Below are 24,414 nucleotides of genomic sequence, written 5' to 3'. Positions count from 1 at the left end.
TGGGCTTCAAGCCCTAGGGAAGGCCAGGCTCTTAAAGTGCTGTGACTTTAGAGCATCTTTGGAGTAAGTAATTGGTTTATCAGAATCCATAATTGATATGACTTTTCTGTGTGATCATGACTCAAGCTGTGTCAGTCAGAAAAGCTTCCCAATGAATAAGCCCTTATTCATCTGTTGCCAAGAAAATTAAAAAGCTTTTGATCTAAAATCCATTACCTGCCGCCTTTATTGTGTGTTACTCTGAAAGAGATATCTCCATTTTTTTTCCTTAACCTGCTGTGATTCACCAAGATTGTAATCCAAGAGTCTTAAGGCTGGGCAGAGAAGCAATTTGCTCTAAGAGAGCTGAGAATGAGGAAAATCCGAGAAGAAAAAAAAGAGGTAAAACAAACCCTCCTTTCGCTAAATTTAAATCTCCAATTACCCTTTGATGAGCGACCGGGAGAGGGAGGAGTTTGAGCAAATTCCCAGGTCACTGGGTTTCAGGCCCTGGTTGGACAGTAAATTTGTACAATTACCACACATCTGACTCCTTGTCCCTTTGAGTTTTCTTCGGTGACGTGTTGGCAGAATTTCAATGGGGACGATCTCTCTGAATGTCACAGGCGTGGAGTGGACATGGAGGCCGGACACCCACCAGCCAAACACTCCCGAGTACATGCAGGGGTGGGGGTGTGTGTGTGTGTGTGTGTGTGAGAGAGAGAGAGAGAGACAGAGAGACAGAGAGACAGAGAGACAGAGAGAGACAGAGACAGAGAGACAAAGAGAGAGATCTTTAATTGTGGGCCTTGCAAACGGGCGCCTGTCACCTTTAATTTCCCATTTCTCTCTCTCATCTGGTGACACTCAGTTTTTTTCTTCCAATATTCCCCCCTCCTTCGAGAGTTTCCGAAGCCAACCAAACTAAAACCACGGAAGGAAACCCCCCCGGAATCAGATCTGCAGACTTTTTCCCGGCGCAGTCCCCGCGGGCCGCGGTCCGGAGCGCAGAGCCGCAGCCAGCGCGGCGGGGCGTGTCCGGGGCGTGGCAGCAGCGACCTAGCCCCGCCCCCTCCCCGCCCCGCCGCTTAATTCGGACGCGCGGGGCCGTGGGGTGTGAAAGAGCCGCCCTACGCTGGACCGGCCGCAACCGCCGCCGTCGGAGCCGCCGCCCGCGCCGCCTCCGGGCCGCCCTGAGCCGCCGGGCCGCTGGGCGCCGCCGCGGCCGCCCGGAGCGAGTGCGGGGGAGGGAGCCGCGCGCCTTTGTGCGCGCGCCGAGGTGGGTTCTCCTCCCGCACTTACTTTGCACACAAAGACTGGGAGCACGGGGAGGCGGGGCGCCCGCGGGGGCCACGGCGCGGCCGCCCGCCCTGCCCTGAGCCCCCGGCGCGAGGGTCTCCCGGGCGGGCAGGGCCGCCGGGCTTCCCCTCCCCGCGGCCGGCGCTGGGGCGGGGGTCCCTGCGTGCGCGGAGGGACGACGCGCAGGGCGACGGGCGTGCGCGGAGCCCCGGCCACCCCGCGCGGTGCCGGGGACGGGCCGCGGGTGAGGGGGGTCGCGGCGTGGCGGGGGGTCGCGCGCGGGGATCCCCGGGGTCCGGAGGTGCGGAGGATACTGGGGGCGCCTCGAGGGAGGCGAGCCTGGGCGGCCGCGCCGCTCGGCTTATTGTTGCTTCCTCGGCCCTGAAAATGGAGAGACCCTGCCTGGAGCGGGGATGCGCTGCCCGCCGGGTGCTCCGCGCGCGGCCAGATGCCGAGCCCTGGGCGCCCGGCTCGCCCCTCGCAGCCCCGGCCGCCGCGGAGCCTCCGCCTGGGCAAACAAAGGAGGGGCCGCGGGGGGGTTGCCCCGCTGGTTTAAAGGTGACCAGGGCACTGTTTCCAAACAGTCAGCAAGTAACTTTTCCATTTTTGCCTCCTCTCCGCTACTATTCCAGTGAACCAACCCAGTATGTTGGGTGCCGTTTGCACCCAAGGAGTCCTAAAATTTTGGTTCTCTTAATCCGCCCCCGCCCCGAGCATCTTCAGGGCATGGCGTGGATGCCTCTGGCCAAGTTTTGACATGCTGTGTAGGGCATGGTAATATGAAATGTGAAGAGAAATCCCGTAGAGGTTAAATGCCACATCTTTTTCTCTGCGACTTGAGTTAATGACCGGAGAGCAAAGTTATTAGATGAGAATGAGTTTGATATTCAAGATAAATACAGAAAACCAGAATGAAGCCTGTTAGACTTTATCTTTTTAACTTGAGGGTTTCTTGCTGACAGGTACTTAGTTTCTCCTCCGGCCATGTGCCCCCTCCATCACTTTGGAGATTTTAACCGTCCAAGTTCCTTTAAGTTGAAATAGTATCTGGTGGGCCTGTCTAGAGAAGATTTCTTAGTGTTAGTTGTTCCCAGTTTAAAACTTTTAAGTATAAATCTTATGTGTTTATTAAAAAATTGAAAAGAAATATAGGGGGAAAAAGTCACCCGTGTACCAAACACCCAAGCATACTTTGAGGATAAAGGCATCTTTGCTTCAGTTATGACTTGGCAGCCGTGGTGTGGGAATGTGTGTGTGTGTGTGTGTGTGTGTGTGTAAATAAATGAGGGGGTTACTGATTATTAATCTTTATCACTCCCAGCATTCTAAAATATGATCTCTAATAACCTTAGTCTACGATGGTGTTTTGCCAACAAGTTGTTTGAAATAGATTTCCTTATAGCCTTGCAAATAACCACCTGTGCAGAAGGGGGAGGGAGGAAATAGAAAAAACAAGGCAAGTTCCACTTAATAGGGAAGAACGCACTGACAAAAGCGTTTAATGTATTATATTCTTTGGATTTCAGGAGTAGTATCAGATTGATTTTTTCTTTTTTCTTTTTAAATAAAAGTAAACCTTTTGGCTTTTAATATACTTAAAAAAATAAAATTGTGTCCTGAGATACATGAGGAATATGTGATGGAAAGGAACTCTTTTTTGTAGAACAGAGAATAGCCATGGTTTTGTAGCTGGTGACATGCTTGCTTCTAAGAGACCTTGCATTGAGAAAGTAAAGTAAGAAGAGTTTTCTTATGAGTGGAGAGTAGTTTTGAGTGTGTGTGTTCTGTGAAAATACAAAAACAAAAAACACATTCCACCACAGATTTGGCCACCAAATGCTTTTGTCATTACATACTTTTATTTTCCACTTGTAAAGTTTTCCGACCTTTAATTTCTCCAATATGCAAAGTTAAAAAGAGGGCTTGGAGACAACTGTTTAGAAGTACTAGATTGATCATTAGGATGATGCAATACTTTTTGAAGTTAGAAGAATTTACGAGAAGGAAGTTGTGGTTATGTACTGTCAGGTGCAGTCTTTGTTCCTGTTTCTAACATGGGACTCCTTAATCTGCATGTGTTCTTGGGGGGTTATGGTACAGTGCAGTTGGCCCTCCATATTTCTGAAGTTTCACATCCTCATATTCAACCAACCAAAGATCGAATCCACAAGTGCCAAACCCACGGGTACAGAGGGCCGACTGTATTCATTATACTGCACCATTTTATATTGGGGACTTGAGTATCCGCGAATTTAGGTATCCGCAGGAGTCCTGGAACCAATACTCCGAGTAAAGCATGTACTCTGCTGTAATAATGGCACCTTTCTCCATCCAGAAGTCAAAAGAAACTAAAACGGGGACCATCAGAATCTCTCAGTCTTATTTTTCAACCCTCCTATGGCCTTGACCAGTCCAGTCTGAGCAGCACAGCCAAGCTGGACGTGAGGTCAGAGTTGAGCTGCTTTGCCCTTTAAAGTTCTGTTGCCTCGCAGGGAGGAAAGAAAAGTTTGGGAGTGGTCCGGGGTTATGGACTTGTATGGCTCTTTGTGATGGCCAGCTGCCTGTCCCTGTGCCTGCGGATTCCATTCCGGGGGTGTTTAAAAGTAGACTTGGTTTGTGCTTGAGAGAAGCGCTCTGAGAAATCCGGTTCCTAAACTGTGTGTGGTAGGATGGATGCTGTCCTCCCTCCCTCCCTTCCTTACTATTTCTTGATTGTTTAAAATTCCATAAGTAGGGACTTCCTTGGTGGTGTAGTAGTTAAGAATCCGCCTGCCAACGCAGGGGACATGGGTTCGATCGCTGGTCTGGGAAGATCCCACATACTGCAGAGCAGCTAAGCCCACGAACCACAACTACTAAACCTGCACGCGAGCCCGTGAGCCACAACTACTGAGCCCTTGTGCCACAACTACTGAAGCCTGCATGCCTAGAGCCCATGCTCCACAACAGGAGAAGCCACCACAATGAGAAGCCTGTGCACCGCAATGAAGAGTAGCCCCTGCTCACCACGACTAGAGAAAGCCCTTGCACAGCAACGAAGACCCAACACACCTAATTAAAAAAAAAAATGCCACAAGTAAAGGTGGAAAAGATTTTTAATGATTTTTTTGGCAGGGGGAGTGGTTAAGGCATGGAAGACTTTTCTTCAAAAAGAGAGCTTCATATTCTTAACGTCCCATCTGCCCCTTCGCTCCAGAATTCTCTGTGCAAATGTTTGGAGAAAAGGGGCCAGGGGGTTTGGTTGGGTGAGGTCTACATTATAGGCATTTTTGGAAGTCCCTGGATATCTTGATACATTGACTTGTCAGGGTTCTTTGGAGAAAGTAACTGTGAGCACTGACCCGTTTTTGCTTCTCACTTTGGGCTCACCTCATGTAGGGAAAGCTCTGTGCAGCTCAGGAGTCTGTGTGCGCAGCCTGGGGCCACTTAGTGCTGGGATGACCCGATGAAACTTCACTGCGTTTCCTCGTGTACTTTCCTTGTCTAAGCTTGGCCTAGTTTTGATTTTCCTTTGTGAAGCAGACCAGTTTTTCCCTTTTTCCTTTGCGTGCAAGAAGTTCTGGACCCCATCCATCTGAACTTTAAACTTTTCTTTACGCTCAGTACCTAGGGGAAGTCACTGAAAAGGAATCCTTGCTTTTACCGCATGTGATGCTGCTGGTTCCTGGACCCCATCAGTAAAAGAAAGAAAATCATTGGCCAGCTGCCACTTAGTCCTGGGAAATCGACAAGAGGCTATTTCTAAGGCTGATGGGGGAAGCTTTGTTTTCTATTCATTCCTTCATTGAACAGACATTTCCTTAGACCTTCCCTTTTGCCAGCACTGCCCTCAGCAGGGCATACTGCAGCTGACAAGTCCAGAGGGTCCCTGTCCACATGGCAGGGCTGGCGAGGAAGATATTTAAAGAACGGCATAAAATTATGCAAACGTTGTTTAATTACTGTGATGTGAGGAGCTGTGAAGGGAAGGTAGCACTTTGTGAATTAAGGCATCTCGGAAAGAATGATGTAAATCCCACCTAAGGCTGCAGGATTGGGTTTCTGACTGTAAGGTGAAGGGTAGGGGAGAGGCGGGGAGGGGACCAAATGTCATTTGCCCAGAGCTGAGCGACTTAAGAGCAAGGTGTAGGGGCTTGGTGGAACAGTTTTGGAGAACTGTTTGGTTGTGTCTAGAATTTAGCTGAGGGGGTTGGGACACTTTCTAGTGCAGAACTGAGGAGGAACGGGGAAAGCGTGGTCTTGTCCCCATGTTCTCGCTGGAGGTGAACCTGCAGGCCAGTGGCCCTGGGAAGCCAGTTTTGGTGGGGACATGGTGTCCCAGGTGGTCTGGGAATTCCCGGGACCTGAGGGCTAGCGTTATGTGGGTGGGGGGGCAACCACATCTGTGCCCGCCCCAGGTTCTGTTACACATGAAGAGATGAGAGGGGTTTGTGGGGAAGTTATGGGAAGACTTATTTGAGAATGTTTTCCAGACTCAGGTGAACTGTAGGAAGGAAAACGGGGAACGATGCAGGAAAAGGAGGGATGTAGCTTTGGCACGAGCGAGCTCTTTAGCAGTGCCATTCTACCAAGATCCATTTAAGGTCGAGCAGCTGGTGCAGAGCCGTTGTAAAGCAGTGGTGTAGTCTGTGCTGTGTGTGCCTTTGGTGGGGGGGAGGGGTGGGAGGGGGGTGCAGTTTGGTGACAGTAATGTTCCCCATACACGGCACGGTCTTGGAGTTCCGCAGTGTGAAGAAGAGCTCCCTCCACCCTGAGAGCCATGAAACAAATGACCTCTGGGCTGTCCACGTGCTATTCCCGGTCATGCTACTGAATTATAAACCTTAGCAGCTGTTACACGGAGAGGTCGTAAATGGCGACCTGCAGAGCCTAGGCAGAAGATGGAAAAAGTGCAGGTAGACCAGCTGTCTGCATCCTGGTAGATTGTAGGTACACGTTTTCTGGAGGATTTTCTCGCCTTGTTGTCTATTCTTTCTGTTGTCAGTGCCAACTGTATTATAGTGGGGCATCTATGGGGTACAGCCCTGCTCGGTGCCAGCCCTGGGCAGGAGGATGGGATTGGGGAATGCGGCATGTAAATGAATGTGCTGTAGGGGAACGGTTTGGAACTTTGAAGCCAGACACGTCTGAGTTAGAACCAGGCCCCGGCTTTGTGACCCTAGCAAGTCACGGAGCCCCTGGGAACTTCAGTGCTTTTGTTTGTGAGATGAACTTAGTAAGATCTACCTCCTAAGGCCCTGAAGCCCCAAACACATGGTCCCCAAGACATGACCAGCCCTGGGTGTTTAGGCTGTTGTGCTGTCACCCACAGAGTTTAGTGACAGCAGTGATGCCAAGAATCCGATGAGGAGCACGGGGCGGGGGGGGGGGGGATGAGGGACTTCCTCCCTTCTCTCTTCATCCCACCTTTCAGGATACCTACATGCCTTCAGGAGTGTTTTAAAGAACCTGGCTTTGCTATTAGAAATGGCATGTTTTATTCTCCTCTTGGACACAGGTTCTGGCACCCTTCGTAAAGTGTCACAGTCAGGTGTCTGGGAGAGAGGCTGTGAGCCCATGGTGTCAGCTGGCCAGTTTCATTATTAGTATGGGTGACGCAGAGACACCCCGTGAGCGCTGAAGTTAAAACTCACATTTTATCCAGGTTTTTCAGGCATCGGGGCCTGATCCGTGCTCATGAGTTTACAAAACCGTACAGTCGTGTTATAAACTCCTGCAGTGTAAATAATTAGAAGCAGTTTCTGGATGTCTAATGGAGAGGTATGAAAATTCTCCTGTGCTGGAGGAAGTTGAGAATGTCATTGTGGATATGTGAATATAGAAGGACTTTCTGTAGAATGTCCTTTTCCCTTACAACTTAATGTTATTTAAAATAGATAAAGCAGTGGTCAGGGTTCTCTGTCTTCCTTTCCTTTTTCCACGGGTGCCCAGAGTGGTGTAGTGTGTTGGAAAGAGAGAGACCTAGTGTTTTAGAATGTTCAGAATCCTGGGCCCAAGGTCATCGTTAATTCGTATGTACATGGTTTTTGAGCAGGTCATTTATTTCTCTTTTTCTGCTTCCTCATCTATGAAATGGAGATAATCACCCTTGCCTACTTCTAAGAGCAGTCTTGAGGCTGAGGGGGAAGCCTGCCTTCATTTTACCTGGTGGCATACTCGGGACTGTCACTTGTCATTCCCGGGCCTGCCCTAGGGTTCAGTAGCATGCCGGCCACCCCTCTAGGATCAGGTGACTCTTTCAAGGTGAGAGGAGGCAGGGTACAGAATGGTCAGGAGGACTTGCCATAGCATCCTTTGTGTTCCTGCTTGCGGGGGCCAGGGCAGGAGGAGCATCAGTTATTCTGTGCTCTTGGAAGGCGGCACCATGGACGTGTACTAGACTGTCACACTTAGAGTTCGACCTGGCTTAGGCAGTTAACCTAGTAGGGCTTCCGTATTCTGATCTGTGATGTGATTATAAAAAATAAATATTTTTATTATTACCAACTGACAGTTCTTGAGCACTTCCTACCGGCAGGTGTTGTGCTGCATGCTTTGTGAGAGCTCTGTATTCCTTCAGCAAGTATTTAATGAGTTTTTCTCTATGCTAGATCCTGTGCCAGACTCTGGGATATGTGGGTAGGACAGTGACACAGTCCTGCCCGCATGGAGCTTCTCTTCTAGTGGGAAGATGGAGTGTAAAGAGAACACAGAGGGTGCGATTCCAGGCAGTGTCAGTGCTGTAAAGGAAATCAGGTCCAGGGGCTGGAGTCTGGCAGGAGCGGAGCGGGCCCCTCATCTCTCTGCACAGAGGCAAGTGCAAATAACGGCCCAGGGGCCAGAGGTGCTCATCACGTGGGGCCTGCAGGCCGTGCAGGACCCGGGGAGGGTTCGGCGCAGGAGGTGGTGGAGATCACCCTTGCATTTTGTAAATGGCCTCCCGCAGCCATAACTGCAGAGGGCAGATGGAGGCAGGGAGACCCGTGGGAGGCTTTCCTGAGTCCCCAGGGATTGGGATGGAGCTGGTGAGAAGTGGTTGGATGGATACCTGATTTATTTCAAAGATGGAACCTTCAGGACTCAGTCATGGGTTGGAACCGATTCAGGAAAGGAGAGAAGTCATGAGTGACAGCTCCGTGTTTAGCCTCAGCCCCTGGCACTGTTCATTGATCTGGGAAACCTGGGAGAGGATTACAAATGCGCACAAACAGCCTCTGAAATGAATACTGTTAGCCTTCCCATTTCACAGATGTGGAAATCGAGGGCTAGAGAAGTAAAAGGTTTGCCTTAGATGAAGCCAAGTCAGGGTTAGGATCCAGGTCTGGTCCTTGTTCAAGCCTTGCGTCCTCAGCTGTTGCGCTGTGCTCTGCAAAATATTTGAGTTTGCTGTCAGAGTAGATTGGTGAGAAAGTACCTGCGCACACACTTTGAAAGCATGTCTCTTTTTTTTTTTTGAGTACTGCATTATTGAGGTATCCATTAGATACCATTCAGTTCACCCGTTATCAGTGTGCAGTTCCATAACTTTTAGTAACTTTGTGCAGTTGAGTAGCCATCACCCCGGGCCGGCTGTAGACTCTGTAATCAGTTCTGGTTTCCGTCCCCAGTTTCAGGCAACCACTGTCTCTAATAAGGTTATGCCTTTTCTAGAAATTTCCTACACAAAGAATCATACCATATGTGGCCTTTTGTGTCCAGCTTTGTTCATTTAACCGAGCGTTTTTGAGGTCCACTCATCGTTGCACAACACGTCTGCTCTTAAGGAACATTCTCTGCCCTGGTCAGAAAGAGGTGTTCTGTGCTGATGAGGACATCTCCATGGAGATGGGCCTTCAGGTGATGAGAAACACAGCGATGGCTGGTGCTTCCTGAGCGTTTCTGGCTTCGCTCACTGTCTTCTCTGGTCTTCCAAGGAATTCTGTGAGGGAGGTACCATTCGCATTAGTGTTTTACAAATGAGGAAAGGAAGCATAGAGAGATAGAAAAGCTGGCCCCAGGTTCTCAGAGCTGGGATCAAACTTGGGCCTCCTCTCTGCAGAACTTTGCCTTGGCCACGACTCCACATTCCCTTGACTGTGTCGATAAAGCTTTTGACTTCTGGGCCTCAGGAAGGGCTTGGAATCCCAGTTGAAATAATACGCTTACCAGGTAAATCGAAAACTGTAGCTTTAAGGAGGGTATTTGTACTGCATTTTAATTTTGGCATCACGGCATAGAACTGATGACGTCTTAAAGTGACCCATTCATGAAGGAGCTTTCTTAGATAGTAAGACATTAAAAACACCAAATTAAAAACACATAATTATGTCATTAGGCAGAGCTTGTGTGTTTGAGTTGTCTTAAATATTATGTTTACCAGAAGTGCCATTTTTTTTTGTATAAAGTTTCCCAAGGCTGTTACCTTCGTATTAACGGGTGGAATTTAATTAGGCATCACGTATTTTTCAAACTGTTTTATGTCCTTATATTAGGTATTAATACATTTTTCCTTCTGTGTAACAATTCTGTATTTAAACAGTATTTTTTCCAATTCATGTATAGTCCGTATTGGAGGATTTTGTGTTCCCCATTGCAGAGTAGTACTTTGTGTTTCACAAATATCTGAGGGTTTTGAGAATATTTTTAAGCACTTCATATCTTTCTGTCTATGCACTTGAGTGTCCATCTTGTTTCCTTCTCTCCCGTTTCTTAGGTACCCTGCTTGATTCAATTGCTGACTTCTCTGTTCAGAGCATGGATTTTATGCTTTTTACATGAGTGGGTTTCATACAAAGCTCAAGGCTGGTAGAATCCTATTGGCAAAAGTGGTTCTCAGGTACCTGTAAATTTCCTCTCAAGATTGCCACACTTACTGCCTCTGGTTCTACCAACCAAGAAATTCTGCATCTTCTAATGGGGAATTTCCCCTTCCTGTGCAGAGCTGGGTGTGGTCCAGCCATCTGTGGCTCAGTTTCTGCTCGTGGGCCCTGCCCTTTCAGTTGGGGAGTAGCTGAATTGCAGTTTTAGAACATCAGAAGGCGAGGGGTGGGGCAGCCCAAGAATATGCAGGACTCCCCCTCTTCCCTGCATTGATTTCACCCCTCATTAGCTTAAAAGTGTCTTTTAGTCATTGGTTTCTTCACAGATTGCATTTGATGTGCCTCTGAAAGTTTTAACTCTAGAACAACTCTTCTTCCCCCATCCTGTCCTCCCTAAGTTACTGCTTTGTGGAAGAAGCAAGTCAGTTTATCTTGCAGAATGTCCCATATTCTGGGTTTGGCTGAGAGTTTTCTCTTTAAACATGTTCCACTGGTGTCTGCATTTCTGTAACCTGGACATTAGCACTAAAGCTTGATGAGATTTGTTGATGTAAAACAATAAAACAACCAGTTATTTTACCAGCAAAATGGGTTTATCTGAGAACAGCAAAGAATTGCAATGTGGGACCTGCAACTTATGGTGAACCACAGGTAAGGCCAAAGAACAAAGGAGAGGAACGTTCTTTTATAGAAGAGAAGGAGTTGGGAGGAACCATTGTATAAAGAGTCCATTGGAGGAAACTGGGAGTTCAAAGTATTGTGACTTTTCATTGGCTGATTTGTTTGACAATCTCTCATTAGCTGGACTGTTGCTGGGCAAAGAGGAATCCTTCCTTCCTCCTGCTGGATGGTATGGTAATATAACCTTCTTTCTGTTGGAGATGCAAAGGTATCTCTTATCCTTTGGGGTCTACAGGTCTCTCATCCAAAGGTATCTACATCCTTTGGAATGTTAGGGCATGAGAACTCCCTCTTCTGGCCTCCTGATTCCATTTTAAATGAGGTTTCTGTTTATTAATTTTCATTGATTCACTTTCAGCTTTTGGGCGCAAGATTAGTTTGTTGGCATTATTGTGCACTTTGTGTCCTGTCATCTCAAGACAGTGTCTGGTTGTCTCCCTTGCAGTGATGTTGAGGTTGATCATTGGGTTCATGTAGCGGCAGCTTGATCCTTTCGTTGTGAATTTCCTCATCAGCCTTTCTCCCAGGGTCTGTTAGCATCCACCGAGGACTGTTGCCTAAATTGATTGTTTCATTAGAGGTTGTTGCTTCTTCTCTGTTTTTTTTTTTTTTTAATTTAATTTTTTGGCCACGGAGCATGGTACACGGAATCTTAGTTCCCCGACCAGGGATTGGACCCACACCCCCTGCAGTGGAAGTGTGAAGTTTTAACCATTGGACCTCCAGGGAAGTCCCCTGATTCTTCTCTCTTAATGAGCCTGTTACTGAGTGTGAGACGAGATTTAAACTGGCCAGGGTGTCTTCTTGGGGACGGCTAAAGAAATAATAGAGAAGCAATGATTGGCTTGGCTTTTTATCCAAGCATAGCAAATACTTCCAATCATTAGAGCTAATTACCGTTTGCACAATCTTTTACAAATGTTACTGTACCAGGTTGATTTTATTGTAAGTCTTGTTTAGCAGCAGTGTTAAGTTCTGTCCGTGTTTGCTAATTCGAGTGCTTGGCCACCACCTAAAGTAAGAGATTGTGACGTGGGTGTATGAGTTAGAATTCCATGTGATGGTGTAGACCATGATAGATTGTCTTCTTCAATAATCATTTAAAATTTCCTGACCCATAGGACATGTATGCCCCATCTTTCCTCAAAAAGAAGTAATTCATTGTGAGTTTAAAAATACGGGAGGCGAATGATAAATCTGAAATTGTTGAGTTTCTGTTCTGCCTAGATGGAAGAGAAATGGACCTCTGCCGGCAACTTTCGACTTCATTGTTAAGATCGGAAAGGATGGATTCTTGCCCTGTGTCCAGCAGGAAGTAATTGGGAGTTCCTTTTAAAGGAGGGTGGTTATAGCAAATGAATTTAATTTGTGTGCACTCCACTGTTGCCCGGGGCTGCTGGGACGTGTTACAATAGCAATCTGATTTGGAGACAGTCCCAACATTTGAAGGCCCCTGGGAGGGAAATATATCAATTCCTCCTGCTACAGGCAAGCCTGCCTTTTGTTAGCACGTGTTCCTGGAAACCACAGCGTGGAAACATGTTCATAAAGCAGGTTGTAGGATCTCCACAGGCATAGTCTCGTGATTAGGGGTTGTGCCTGTGACCAGACACTTGGTATCAAGTAAATCGTGGCTGTGAGCAGTAAATCATACAGGTGGGACAACTAGAAACCTAAAAGAATTTGAAATCAGAAACTACCCTGCATTGTCACACAGGGTTTGAGCTTGCGGAAGCCTTAGAGGTCAAGAGATCATCTAATCTAGACTCCTCATTTTTTGATGAATAAACCAGCACTCGGACGTGTTACCTAGCTTGCCTGGGACCACACAGCTCATTATTGGTTGAGTTGGAACTAAAACTCATCCCAGAAAATGACAGTCACTAACACGTGGGTGTTTCTTACGCACGTGCTCAGTGCTTTACGGGCATTGTTTTTGTGACCCTCGTCTCATGATGTAGGACTTTGATTGTATTTTACAGAGGAGGACACTGAGGCCTACAGACTGTCTGTAATTTAACCAAGATCACACAGAACTCAGATACAGTTGGCCCTCTGTATCTGTGGGTTCTACATCCCTCGATTCAAGGAATTTCTGATTAAAAAAAAGAATTCCAGAAAGTTGCAAAATGCAAAACTTGAATGTGCCATGCTCTGGTAGTTATTTACATAATATCTATATTGTATGTACAACTATTTACATAGTATTTACATTGTATTAGGTATTATAAGTAATCCATAGATGATTTAAAGTGTATGGGAGGATGTGCTTCGGTTATATGCAAATGCTTTATGTAAAGAACTTGCGCGTGGATTTTGGTACCCACTGGGGTCCTGGAACCAGTTCCCTTCAATACTGTATACAGGGATGACTGCATACTCACTACAGAGAAAGCGTGCTTAGCCTTTTACGTTAGCCCTTTTCTTCCTTCCTCTCTTCCTCCTCCTCCTCCTCCTTATCATTAATACTATTTTAACTTTCTTATTCCTTCTTAAAGGAATTATTCCTAATGGCCCATAAACATTGCCTTTCCATGGCTTTCCATTTACTCTAAAGATTTATATTAAACCCACCAGCTCTAATGTATTGTAAATATAGTCAGTGGAAAGTGATGCACTAGCTATAATAAACATTGAAACAATACGTAACTTTGCTTGTCTTCTTAGCATTTAAAAGAGCTTTTGGAACTTAAAAAAAAAATTCCCTTTGATCATTCTTTAAAAAAAAAAATCACTAAAATCACCACCTAACCTTTAAGTACTTGAAAACATTAGCAAGGAAATTCCTCGCCGCAGGTCTGGAAAGCAGAGCCTCCGCGTCTCTTGCTTCCTCTCCTCTCCCTCCGCTCTCTTCCCTTCCTGCTTCAGTCACATTTTGGGCAGTCTTCTGGCTGAGATCTCGCAGGAGCAGATCTCCTTTGGGGAGCGAGGGTGTGAAGGGTGATGGGTGGGGAGCAGTGGAGCTGAGAAGCAACCTCTGGAAACTGGAGAGGGCGTTGGTGTCAAGCGTTAGCCTCTTGTGTCTGAAGCCTGCAAGGCTCACCTTGTTTCGACTAGATGGTGTCTGTCATCTGAGTGCGTAAGGGAGCGGGGAAGTGCGGAAACCCTGGTAAAGTCCAGGGAGATCTCCGCTTGGATGTGGTGTGTGCCCTGGTCCATGAGTGACTTTAAACAATTTGTGCTAAAACAAAAAGGCAATGGGCTTGGCAGCTTTCCAAATAGGTGCCCAGAGGAGAATTTTTTGTTTGTTTGTTTGAAGTGCTTCTAAACTGCAGTTCTTCATGAGCTTCCTGTGTCAGATGTACAGCTGAATGTGTGAGTGGCATTACCAGCACTGCTTTCCGCACCCTCCATTTGTGCTTGAAACAAAGCCGCCTGCAGATACAGCCTGGAAGATGCTGCGTGCAGGGGCTTCTCCGTGGACCACGGCGCAGAGCTGACTCATTTCAGATACTGAGTGTTTATAGCCTCGAGAGTAATTGTAAGACGTTAGATGTTCTCTCTACCACCACCATGTAGAGTCATACGATTTTTTAAATGGAGATAAATCGTTTTACTCACGGATGACTCATTTCATAGTCCTCTTTAAATACACACCCACCGTTTCTCTGAAGTGTGTCACTTTAATGATCAGCCCAAGGACTTCCCTGGCGGTCCAGTGGTTACGACTCTGAGCTTCCAGTGGAGGGGAGTTGGGGGGGGGGAGCGGGGCGCGGATTCGATCCCTGGTTGGGGAACCAAGATCCCACATGGCGTGTGATGCGGCCAAAAGAAAAAGAGCTAATAATCAGCCCATGCTGGAGGGTTCCCAGTGATCCGTAGGCTTGGAAGGAGGGGAGGCCTTCCAGAATGTGGAGCTCTGTATGGGAAACTGATGCCCAGGGAAGCTGAAGACCCCAGCATCTTACAAGTCTCCTTAGCACAGATCTAGGACCATAAGTCTCTTCCCCTGACCGCTAATTCAGCATGGGTTTCTTTGCTCTGATCTGCCTTGCCTACCCGCACCTACCCCATGGACCGGCACTTGCTGCCACAAAAGAGCAAAAACAAAAACAAAAGAGAAAACGTCCTCATTACTGGCATCCTAGCATGTTGCCGATGATTTTATTGCAGAAAAAGAATAATGTTTTAAAGAAAAACCTCATGCAGTTCTGTTACCCTAAAAAGCTGTCTTTCTTTTCTTGATGTGTGTGTTCTTAGTTCTTGTTCATTCTGATACAAAGTCTTAAAGCGTTAAACGCTAAAGATAGTTATTTATACTATAAGCAAAAGCCGTGGTGTTTATTTAAATGTCTGAGACTTCTGCCGATGTTGTTTGCTGTCCACGTTTTGACTTTTAGGGCTAAGCTACTTCCTATGGGTGAATAAATATATGATGTCTTTTTATGTAAATAAATATATGAGAATATATTTCTCTAAATAAGAGTAATATATGAGTTCTTCTCATGATTTTGGAAGTGCTTCTCACATCACCATTCCCTGCAAGTCTCTTTCCAAGTGTTGGTTGTCATTGAGTGGTTCTAACATTGGTGTACGAGAAACAGTGTGAACCTTATGTCAGATAGACCTCTGTGAGCCCAAGTTTTCTCATCTCTATGATGTGAGTATCAGGCAGGTAATGCAGGTAAAGCACCTGGCACGGCACCTGCACGTAGGTGTTAACTAATGTTAGTGTCTTCCCTGTGCCTGCTCCGTATACACTGGTGTCTGGACATGACATCTTACCTGATTATTTTCACCCACCCAATGGAACAGGTTTGGAGTGAGTGTCTGCTTCATCCATACCTCCCTACTGGGTCTTCTCACCTGAAGTGCTGAGCCACCTGTATAAGCAGAGGTAGATGGAGAGATGGGTTAGGAAGCTGCAGATGAAGGGCCAAAGCTGGAGCTCTAGAGCCTGATTGGAGAGTGGACGAGAGATCCCTGGGCTCAAGGGTGTGGAAGTGGCTGTGAGTCAGCTCAGGTGCTATAACAAGTACTGTGGACTGGGGAGGAGGGTGCTTAACAATAGATGTTTCTCACAGTTCTGGATGCTGGAAGTCAAGATCACAGTGCTGGCAGATTTGGTGTCTGGTGAGGGCCCTTTTCCTGGTTTGCAGACAGCTGTCTTGCTGTATTCCCACATGGTGGACAGAGATCCTCTCTGTGTCTCTTCTTACAAGGGCACTAATCCCATTCATGAGGGCTCCACCCTCATGACCCCATCACCTCCCAGAGGCTTCCAAACACTGTCACATTGGGAATTAAGGCTTCAGTAGTAATTCTTGGGGAGATGCAAACATTCAGCCCATAGCAGTGGCCCAGGTGAACAGAAGTTTAGGACCTACAGGCAGGCAGCGTTCTTAGAAACAAAGACAAGTTCTGTAGAGAAGGCAGGTTTTCAGTGGCCTGGGTTGGACATGAAGTAGGGAGGATGTGATGAGAAGTGAGAGTGAAGCTGGGTCAACAGAGGAGAGAATCAGGTCAGCAGGTCACCAATAGCCAGGAGTCCACAAAGATGCTGAATAAGGTTCTCACCCCGTTCATTTGTTGGTTCATAGGTTCCTGTAAGTGCAGGAACTGATTGCTGAGTGAGGGCTATACACCCCCAAACGAGAGGGACCCAGGGTCAACAGTGAATGGCAGGAGAGCAGCCCACCTGGTACCTCCTGGTTTGTCAGGGAGGAGCTTGGTACGCATCTTCTTTGTCCAGTGTAACTGTTGGTAGAGCCTTCACCCACACCCACAGTGACCTGGTTTGGTTGATAGATCATGTTATCATCCTTCATACATGCCCTTGGTTGCAGGTAAGTATTTGCTGTGTGCACGAAAAAAATCTCTATCAGAAGTTTGTCTGACGTGAGGCTCTACGGTGAGCCGAGGCTTATTACCTGCCCCATTGAGGGAGCTTGGCTACCATCTCTTTGTTCCTTATTTGAACTCTAAGGAACATTCTGCAGTACGTTTTTCAGCCTACGTTTTGGCAGCAATCCGCTAATGCTGTAAGCTGTCATCCAGTTGTACCAGCAGCATCTCTAATTGCACCTCTTTGCCTGGAGCTCCTCGGGAGACCCTGCTCTTTCCCTGGGGCTCTCTGGGGTGCAGTAGCTCCACCTAAGTAACTCCTTGGTGGCAGGGATTGGTGAAGAAAGGAGGAGAGGAGGAGGGGGATGCTTTGCCTTTTTTTTTTTTACTGGTCATCCTGATGAGAAGGGTTTTGGAAAGTCTTGTTTGGGGGTCTGGGCATTGGGGTGTGGGGAAGGGGAGGTTGGTGGGGTGGGGTCGGCAAGGCCCAGGATGCCATCATGGGGCTATTGATAATGCACCCCCGTGTTTCTTGTTCCCTTTGGCCTGGGTTCTCTGTGCCTTCTGATAAGAGCTGCATTCCCCAAAAGGAGAGTTGATGAGCTATGTGATTTGGATGCCAGCGTCGCACAGGTCGCACAGGAGTATCCAGATCAAATAGTTTGCTGGCTTTGTTTGTGATGAAATGGTGAGAAAGCCTCTGAGGGCTTGCGTGCCCTGGGCTGGGAGAGCAGACCTTAGCTGCACCTCTCTCCTGCAGGAAGTACTTCTGCACCTTTGCATTTCTCTGTGGTTGCATTTCTCTGTGGACTGCTTGTTTCCATCTCTGATTGGAAACTCGAGGTCAAGACCTTGTCATCCTAGTTACGTCCTACCCAGTGTCATGGCTTCTTCCTCAGTAACTGCTGCTGTTCTGGGTCACGCTCGGACGCTGGACTCAGATCCTAAGTGTGGCTGTCTGTTGAGTGGGGTTGGGCTGCCTTTATCAAGTTCATGAAGCATCTGAGGAGGGCTGGGCCTCATAGGCAGGCTTTGTCTCAGACTCTGTGGGCCAGCATCTGAGATCTGTAGGAGGAGCTCGGAGTCCTATTTTTTTCTTGAAAATAATTTTAATTAATTAATTTTGTAATTTTTGGCTGTGTGGGTCAGTTCTTAGTTGCAGCTTGTGGGGTGTTTCCTTGCAGTGCACAGGCGGGCACTTTGTTGTGATGCACGGGCTTCTCTCTCGTTGTGGCACGCGGGCTCCAGGGTGCATGGGCTCTCTAGTTGAGGTGCAAGTGCTCAGTAGTTGTGGTGCACGGGCTTAGTTGCCCTGAGGCATGTGGGATCTTGGTTCCCCTCCAGGGAATCAAACCCTTGTCCGCTGCTTTGTAAGGTGGATTCTTTACCACTGGACCACCAGGGAAGTCCCTCAGAATTCCTTTTAAAAGCATCCTTTACTTCCGTTTTTGTATCATTTTCGTCCCACATTTCCTGAGCTCAAAACCCTCTTTTCTAAGGACTTGCCTTGAAACACACACACACACACACACACACACACACACACACACACACACACACACACACACACACACAGCAGATCCTTTTAGGGGAAAGTTTTTAGACTGTGTACTTTAGACTGTGTCCCCAGGCCTTGGAGCTGTACTTTAGACTGTGTTTTCCTGTACTTTAGACTGTGTCCTGTACTTTAGACTGTGTCCCCAGGCCTTGGAGCTCAAGAAGAAATGGCCTTGTGATACACTGCAAGGGGTCCCAGCCGTGTCAAAATACAGAAGACCCTTCTGGCGCATGGCTGGTCTTGTTTGTCTGTGTATTTTCCTTTCCTTTGCCTCTGTTGGTTAATTACTTCCACTGTGAACTTCCCCCTGTCCTTCCTGGCAGCTGATGTTGGCAAGTAAATGTGCAGATTGGTTGGGTGGGGCCTTGTCTTCTTCCTGCATCCCCACCCACCACCCCATCTTTACGATTTGGGTGGAGTGCTGTGCCAGGTCACCACTTCCATGACCCCTTTTAAAAAAAATAAAACAAATAGCCATGCAACAAGCTTGTGATCACCTCTAGATGAAGGGATATTAAAATGGAAAAGGGCAGCGGGCGGGTGGGGGGTTGCTTGCCCGAGAAGGTGAGCTTGCATCGTGTTTTCCGAGTTCTGTGGTCCAAACCGTGGTTCTGCATGTCACGTCACTTGATGTTAATGAATAGCAGATACTTTCCCTGTAGTCTGTTTAGTTCTGGGTGACATACATTTCCCCAAAGAGTCCGGACTCTGGATCTTAAATAAGACACAGACTGTCTCATTAGCTAAGTGGAAAAGGAAATGTCCTCTCCTCTCTGCCTGGGTAACTTCTGTCTAATGCGTATTCTTCTCTGTCCAGTTTCTTTAAATAGGGATGTAGTGTGAATTGGTAGGCTCCAAATCACACTGCTTGGCTGCATCTCCTGGGCCTGTAATTTACTAGCTTTGTCAGCAAAATGGAAGTAATAATGGTACATACTTCATAGAGTTTTACAGGAATACAGCTAGTGCACCAGCAGAGCACCTGCATTTAAGTCAGCACTCAGTTCAATGTTGAAAAATGTGGGTATTGATAATAACATAAACCTCAGTACTCTGGTGCTGTTTTGGGAACTGTCATCCATCTCCTAGAGGTATGGTCACTGTCTGTTCTCTAATCACGATCAGAGGGAATCGTTTGAGAACTGCATGCATTTCTGGGGTTGACAAGGAAGAATGGTTAACACTGGGAGTGCCCATAAAACGCAGATCCCTTGGGTAACTTGCAGCAAACAGGATGCTGATAACATGCTCTCTGGTTGGAGACAGGGTTTTATTTTAATGTATGTGGAGTTTTATCTGCTGTCACCCAGATTGCATCAACAGAATGCCCGAAGCGAAACCACCAGCCCTGGCAAGAATCCCACACAGTCTTAATCAACCATCCTCAACTGCCTACAGCCTGTCTCCTTACCTGGGCTTTGATTTCAAAACTCCCGCAGGTTATGTGGCAGCCTGGATGGGCGGGGAGTTTGGGGAAGCTTTGCTGTGCACCTGAAACTGTCACAGCATTGTTAATCCACTATACGCCAGTATATTGGGCTGGCCAAAAAATTTTGTTCAGGTTTTTCCATAACATCTAATGGAAAAATCCAAATGAACTTTTTTGGCCAACCCAATAAAATAAAAAGTTAAAACAAACAAAAAAAACTGCTGTGGGTGTGGACCCCTACAGATGAAGCCCAAGTTAGACATCCCCTGGGACCTCTTGATGGCTTTATCAGGCTGGGCAGGGGACTGCTCTTAGCATCTTTCAGGCCGGTTGATTTGTTCGGTGGCATGGAACTCTGAGATCTAAATCAACTGCTCCTACAAGCGAGAGAGTCGATCAGAAGCTGGCCGCGCCCTGCCACCTCCCTGACCTAGTTTCCAGCCCCTTTCCTCTTCTGTGTGCTTCAGCCACACTGGCTTCTTTTCTGTTTTTCCTCCACAAGCCAAGCTCATGCTTGCTGGGGCCAGAGGGGCTCTCCAGAGACGCTGTCTGGAAAGCTCAGCCCAGATTCTGAGGCCTCTCCCATCCCCCATTGCAGAATCAGCCCCCCGACGTGCACCCTCTTATCCCGCTCACTTCTCCTCGTCCCCCAGGTGCAGCGTTGCAGAGACCTTATCTGCTCCCTGGTTTCTCTCCTGTCTTCCTCCTGCCCTCGCCCCATCACCAGAACAGAAAGTCCAGGAAACCAGGGTTTCCCACACCGAGACGCTGCTTTGTTCTCGCAGGTGGGCCTTTACTGGACCCCCAGGTGCCCTTCCAGTAGGTGAGATGGCTTCTCCCACTTCCAGAGCAGCGCACGATAAGAGGTCCTTGGGTTTGAATCACCGAATTAAAGGGTAACCGAATCATCTGTCTTCTCAATATGCCAGCAGAGGGAAATATTTGGGAAGAGTTCTGCAGAACACATTATTTTAGGTTCCATCTGGGCATGAAGTCAGGTTCTTGGGAGGACAGATATGAGGATCAGGTTAGCATTTCCTTTCAGTGAATTAAAATGAATGTAAGGCCAGTGAGTTCAAGGCCAGGTATAATTCTACGCCTTTGGCCTTTAATAGTTTTTTTTTGAAATAGAAAATAGCCATGTGTTCAGTGCACTTTTATTTGTGGGTTAATGAGTATAGGATATTAGCCACACTGTTGTCCCTTGTTTTTTATATAGAAGGCCAAGCGGGGAATTTCTTTGAGACTGTTAACGCCATGCTATGTTTTTTTCTTGAGAAGGAAGTTGAGATGCTAATTTTTTTTCCGCTAATGAGAAGTATGTAACTTTTTTGGGGGAAGTCCTGGCCACTTGGAAGCTCAAAACCACATTTAACACTCAGAACTGGAAATTATATTAGTCCTAATGTATACCACTTTGGCTGTTTCTTCTATAGTGTGGCCTTAACATTTGAATTCTATTTATCTAGTTGCACGTATGACTTTTATTTTGAGGCACCCTGAATCTTCTTTGGAAAACTAGAGAATGACACAACAGTTTTATCCACCTCTTATTTCCTAATGAGAGGTATTGAGTAGCCAGCTTTCTTTTGAAATTCTATTGCCCGGTGTGTTTTTGCTTGGGTAATGCAACTGACAGAAATTTCTTTATTTGCTTGGGTAGAATTTTCATTTCTTTGGTTGATGAACCCAAGGAGGCAATTTTAGGGTAGTTGCCCGCTGAGCAGGGAGGTAGGAACTTGTAAATAATCAGAGTACAGTTTTGAGGTGACTTTCTCACTGGTTTTATCTGGTTTATGACAATTGTAAGATTTTGGGTAGAAGGCTTTAAATATGCACTGTTGTAGGGAAACCAGATAACTTGCATCTGAATATTAAAGTACAATTTCTTAAGCGTTGCTGTTTCCAGAGGATTCAAGTGTTTTCGTTCAGTAACTTAGCACCTTCCTATGTTCAAAGATTTACCCTAGTTGCAATGGATGTTTACAAGTGATGCTTAAATTGCTGAACCTACTTTCGAGAAGCTTATATTCTAACAAATTAGTTTTCAAAATTGGTGTGTCCAATTGGCAACTGTTTCATAAGCAATTAAGGAAGTGTCTTTCCCCTTAGAGGAGTTCATTTACTGACTTGAGCTTAACGTGTGGTATAATGAGTGGGTCTTTCCCAGGTGTTAGGAAGAGTTGGCTTTTCTGAGAGACATGTGGAAATTAATGGAAAATAAGTGTGGTTTTTTTTTGCTGCGTTGTAATTTTGGTAGAGTCTTAAAATGAAATTCGTGAACAAGGCTCTCATTTTTCAGCATACATTGGAATGAAAATATTCTGTACTTTGTGGAGAGTCTGATTGGAAAAGGCACTTAAGATAGCGGTAAATCGCAGCTGAATTAAATCACTGCATTCTTCAACTGAACATTTGATTCCACCTGTTCATTATCAGCAGTGATTTGCTGGGCAAGATGTGCTTATTTCTCTTCTGCTTCTTTCTCCCTCATTTTAATCTCTTCTAACGTAGTCTTGCTTTTCTTTTGCTCAACAGCAACTCCTAAGTAAATACTTCTTTCTGGTGACTGAGGGTTAGCTTGTGTTTTTTCTTGCCTTGTCAGTGGCCCGTAGTTGCTTCCTATGGAAAGCAGATCCTGAATGAAGAAGGCTGTATTTGTAGCAAGGATGAAAAGTGAACAATTGGCGAGATCCCATCCCTCATCAAGTCTGAGATGGATTTTTTTTTTTCTCCCAGTGAAGACTGGTCATATTTATAAGATGGTGGTCTTATTTCAGAATCTCTAAAGAAAATTGTATGTGTGATAGAGAAGGATCTTGTTTATTCTAGATCTTCCTTCATTGAGAAAATTCCTCAAAGAGGTTTGGCAAAGTGAAGAAAGATGAAAAATGGACTGAGTTGGTGGAATGTATTAATTCAGCTGATGTTTATTGAACTCCTGATGTAAGACCCAGTGTCCTGGGTGTAGGTGAGTATGCAGGATACTTACCCTCGGGGAGCTTACATCTAGTTAGGGAGGCTGAGTCCATACTTTGAGTTAACAAGTATGTTGGACAAAGTAGTTGCTCACTCTGCTGGAAGTGACGTTGGTACCATTTTAGCTTATTGAACTTTCCTGATTGGAAGAAAACGTTGTACTTCCATGCACTTGTTCTGTGCCTGAAACTAAGAGCCCACAATGCCCTCCTTAAACATCAAAATAGGTGTCAGCTTTAGGACTGGGTTTAGTTGGGAAGAACAGGGGAAAGGACCATTCTTAGGTGCTGTTAGTCACAGTACCTTTGCTAAAGCTTCGTTTAACTCATTCTATTTCCTGGCCTCCAGCAGCCACAGAAATACTAATTGCCAGACAAGGTTTATTTGGAGAAAAAATGACTTTCATACTGGAGTTGTATATGAATAGAAAACTGTGGATTGTAAGTAAATACGTTTATTCACATTTGTGGTAAAAACTTTGGGCCTACTTAACCAGAGTTCCCACTGTGGATGTATGTTGTCATGGTATAAGTATAGGTTTATAGATCTAATTTTAAAGGACAGTTGGGGAAACAGAATCTGAGATTAGGGTGAAGGAATAAGGCCCCTCCTACCTTCTTCAGAGCTGAAATCCTCAGATCTCAACTTAAAAAGCAAGGGCAAACACTGATATTAATCACTGTATCTTTGAAATGAAAGGAGTTTTTTTTTTTAAAAAGAAACGTTTGATCAAAAAAAAAAGCCTTTTTCATTTTTGACCTACTGCTTGAAAGTGGTGTTTTCATTTCTTCAGTTTCCTTGTTTTTAATAGAGTTGACACATTACTGGTCCCAAAATACTTTAATCTGCTAAAATACACCTCTCTATTCAGTGATCTGATAATTTGTTTATCTTAACTGAATTTTCATAGTGTTTCAACTTTGTCATCAACAGGTATTTTCTGAGCATTGTAACTTTTTTCATTTTGTAGTAAACATCCTTATTTCTGTTTTATAGTTGGAAAAAACTAAGGTTCAGTAGTGTAAGTTGAACACAGTGTTAGATTCTGATTGTTTTAGAAAAAAAAAAAGCCCCGTCTTTCTTTCTGTTTCTTCTTGACTTTCATGCTGTTGCAGCATTGAACACTTCTGACACCAGATGTTTTGGGATTTTCCCCCACCAAGGAATTCTCTGTGACACCAGCTGGGTGTCCTACAGTTCCGCTCAATTCTGACACGATCTACCTGGGGCTCAGTCCCGGACACCGCCCCCTCCCCCCTGCACGTGCCCATCTCAAGTCGTAGGTCCCCAGGTTACCCACAACTTCTGTCGGACTCAGCTATACATCAAGGTCCCCATGACCTCCTCCGCCTCGGATTCAGTTATTGGCTAGGACAGCTCACAGAACACAGGGAAACACATTTACCAGGTTTTTAAGGAGATGGTTAAGGATACAGTTGAACAGCCAGATGAAGAGATACAGAGGATGAGATCTGGGAGGGTCCCGAGCACAGGAGATTCTGGCCCCACGGATTTGCGGTGTGCCACCCTCCCGACATAGGGACATGTTCACCAACCCAGAGGCACTCTGAACCCTGTACTTTGGGGATGTTTATGGAGGCTTCCTCACATAGGTGTGATCAATGATTAACTCCATTTCCAGCCCCTCTCTCCTCACCAGAGAAGTGGGGGGTGGGGCTGAAAATTCCAAGCTTCGAATCACATGTGGCCTGGTCTTTCTGGTGACCAGCCCCCATCCAGGAGCCATCCAGGGTCACCTCATTAGCACAGAGGATGCTCCTATCATTTAGGAATTCACAAGGGTTTCGGGAACTCTGTGTAAGGGACAGGATCAAAGACCAAATATTAGAAGACGAGAGGACCCCAGTTGCTCTTTTGTAGGAGTTCCCTGCCCAGAACTGGGGGCTGGGACCAATATATATATTTTC

The 24,414-nt window shown here is 46.4% G+C and overlaps 1 protein-coding gene across 1 annotated transcript in view; it reads left to right on the top strand.

Annotated features, from left to right (window-relative positions):
• The first annotated feature begins 1,096 nt into the window (after nucleotides 1-1,096).
• The window catches only part of FAM107B (family with sequence similarity 107 member B), a 71,596-nt gene continuing 48,278 nt past the window's right edge, over nucleotides 1,097-24,414 (top strand). Inside the window, exon 1 of the mRNA XM_057733525.1 lies at nucleotides 1,097-1,258. The gene's annotated coding sequence lies outside the window, so the exon portion shown is untranslated. The remainder of the gene's footprint in view (nucleotides 1,259-24,414) is intronic.

The sequence above is a fragment of the Hippopotamus amphibius genome, chromosome 4 (genome assembly GCF_030028045.1).
Source record: "Hippopotamus amphibius kiboko isolate mHipAmp2 chromosome 4, mHipAmp2.hap2, whole genome shotgun sequence".
NCBI lineage: Eukaryota > Metazoa > Chordata > Mammalia > Artiodactyla > Hippopotamidae > Hippopotamus > Hippopotamus amphibius.
This window is presented reverse-complemented; position numbering and strand designations above follow the sequence as displayed.